The sequence below is a fragment of the Arachis ipaensis genome, chromosome B9 (genome assembly GCF_059453495.1).
Source record: "Arachis ipaensis isolate K30076 ecotype BB chromosome B9, ASM5945349v1, whole genome shotgun sequence".
Classification (NCBI taxonomy): domain Eukaryota; kingdom Viridiplantae; phylum Streptophyta; class Magnoliopsida; order Fabales; family Fabaceae; genus Arachis; species Arachis ipaensis.
Window position 1 is genome coordinate 123,767,330 of NC_142444.1, and position 2,359 is coordinate 123,769,688.

The 2,359-nt window shown below is 39.6% G+C and overlaps 1 non-coding gene across 1 annotated transcript; it reads right to left on the reverse strand.

Annotated features, from left to right (window-relative positions):
• Positions 1-1,024: 1,024 nt before the first annotated feature.
• On the reverse strand, positions 1,025-1,132 carry LOC148546187 (small nucleolar RNA R71). The gene has a single exon (XR_015901839.1). It is a non-coding gene; the product is annotated as a small nucleolar RNA R71 (small nucleolar RNA).
• Between the last annotated feature and the right edge of the window lie 1,227 nt (positions 1,133-2,359).

A 2,359-nucleotide genomic window follows, 5' to 3' on the forward strand; every position in this document is an offset into this window, starting at 1 on the left:
GTAGTTAACCTCTAACCAAAGGAGGAAAGTCAAGTGCATACAATCAACTTGAGTCCACAAGTCCTAGTCAACTTATAGTGAGAGACTAGATTTAGTGAAGTTCAAGCTAACCGACAATCTTCAATTATCAATCAACAAGAGACTTTGACAATTCAAGAATCTCCAAATCATCAACCCAAGCCAAGACACAAAAATCTAATTTAAAATCCAACCAAGCATTTCATCAAACACTTGGAGGGTATAAAATAAAAGCATAGAAAATTAATAACAGATAGTAAAATCTAAGACTAAGAATTGCAAGGAATCAATAACCAACAATCAAAGAAAGAAGCCATAAACATGAAAAGCTTCAAATTGCATTAAAAGAGAATTAAATCTAACAAGAAGAGTTCATAAACTAAATTGGAAAAACAGAGAAATCAACAAGAAAAGATGAACTAAGATGCTAGAATACTGTGGTAAAAAGGATCCCTATTATTATTTTCTGTTCCCTTCTTTTTCATATGAGCAGGAGCAAGGACAAGAACATTCTTGTTGAAGCAGACCCTAAACCTGAAAGGACTCTGAAGAAGAAACTAAGAGAAGCTAAAATACAACAATCCAGAGAAAACCTTACAGAGAATCTTGAAAAAGAAGACATGGCTGAAAATAATAACAATGTAAAGAAGATGCTTGGTGACTTTACTGCACCAACTTACATGGAAGAAGCATCTCCATCCCTGCCATTGGAGCAAACAATTTTGAGCTTAAACCTCAACTAGTTTCTCTGATGCAACAGAACTGCAAGTTTCATGGACTTCCGTCTGAAGATCCTTTTTAGTTCTTAACTGAATTCTTGCAGATCTGTGATACTGTTAAGACCAATGGGGTCGATCCCAAGGTCTACAGGCTCATGCTTTTCCCATTTGCTGTAAGAGACAGAGCTAGAATATGGTTGGACTCTCAACCTAAAGATAGCCTGAACTCTTGGGATAAGCTGGTCACGGCTTTCTTAGCCAAGTTCTTTCCTCCTCAAAAGCTTAGTAAGCTTAGAGTGGATGTTCAAACCTTCAAACAAAAAGAAGGTGAGTCCCTCTATGAAGCTTGGGAGAGTTACAAGGAACTGACCAAAAAGTGTCCTTCTGACATGCTTTCAGAATGGACCATCCTGGATATATTCTATGATGGTCTGTCTGAGCTATCAAAGATGTCACTGGACCATTCTGCAGGTGGATCCATTCACCTAAAGAAAACAACTACAGAAGCTCAAGAACTCATTGACATGGTTTCTAATAACCAGTTTATGTACACTTCTGAGAGGAATCCTGTAAGTAATGGGACGCCTCAGAGGAAGGGAGTTCTTGAAATTGATGCTCTGAATGCCATATTGGCTCAGAACAAAATATTGACTCAGCAAGTCAATATGATCTCTCAGAGTCTAAATGGATTGAAGGAATCATCCAACAGTATTAAAGAGGCATCTTCTGAAGAAGAAGCTTATGATCCTGAGAACCCTGCAATAGCAGAGGTGAATTACATGGGTGAACCCTATGGAAACACCTATAATCCCTTATGGAGAAATCATCCAAATTTCTCATGAAAGGATCAACAAAAGCCTCAACAAGGCTTTAATAATGGTGGAAGAAACAGGTTTAGCAATAGCAAACCTTTTCCATCATCCACTCAGCAACAGACAGAGAATTCTGAGCAGAATCCAGCTAGCTTAGCAAATATAGTCTCTGATCTATCTAAGGCCACTGTGAGTTTCATGAATGAAACAAGGTCCTCCATTAGGAATTTGGAGGCACAAGTGGGCCAGCTGAGTAAAAGAGTCACTGAAATCCCTCCTAGTACTCTCCCAAGTAATACAGAAGAGAATCCAAAAAAAGAGTGCAAGGCCATTGAATTAACCATCATGGCCGAACCTACAAGGGAGGGAGAGGACGTGAATCCCAGTGAGGAAGACCTCCTGGGATGTTCAGTGATCAACAAGGAGTTCTCCTTTGAGGATCCAAAGGAATCTGAGGCTCATCTAGAGACCATAGAGATTCCATTGAACCTCCTTATGCCCTTCATGAGCTCTGATGAGTATTCTTCTTCTGAAGAGAATGAGGATGTTACTGAAGAGCAAGTTGCCAAGTACCTTGTGCAATCATGAAGCTGAATGCCAAATTATTTGGTAATGAGACTTGGGAAGATGAACCTCCCTTGCTCATCAATGAACTGAGTGATCTGGATCAACTGACATTGCTTCAGAAGAAACAGGATCCTGGAAAGTTCTTAATACCTTGTACCATAGGCACCATGACATTTGAGAAGGCTCTATGTGACCTTGGATCAGGGATAAACCTCATGCCACTCTTTGTAATGGAGAAAGTGG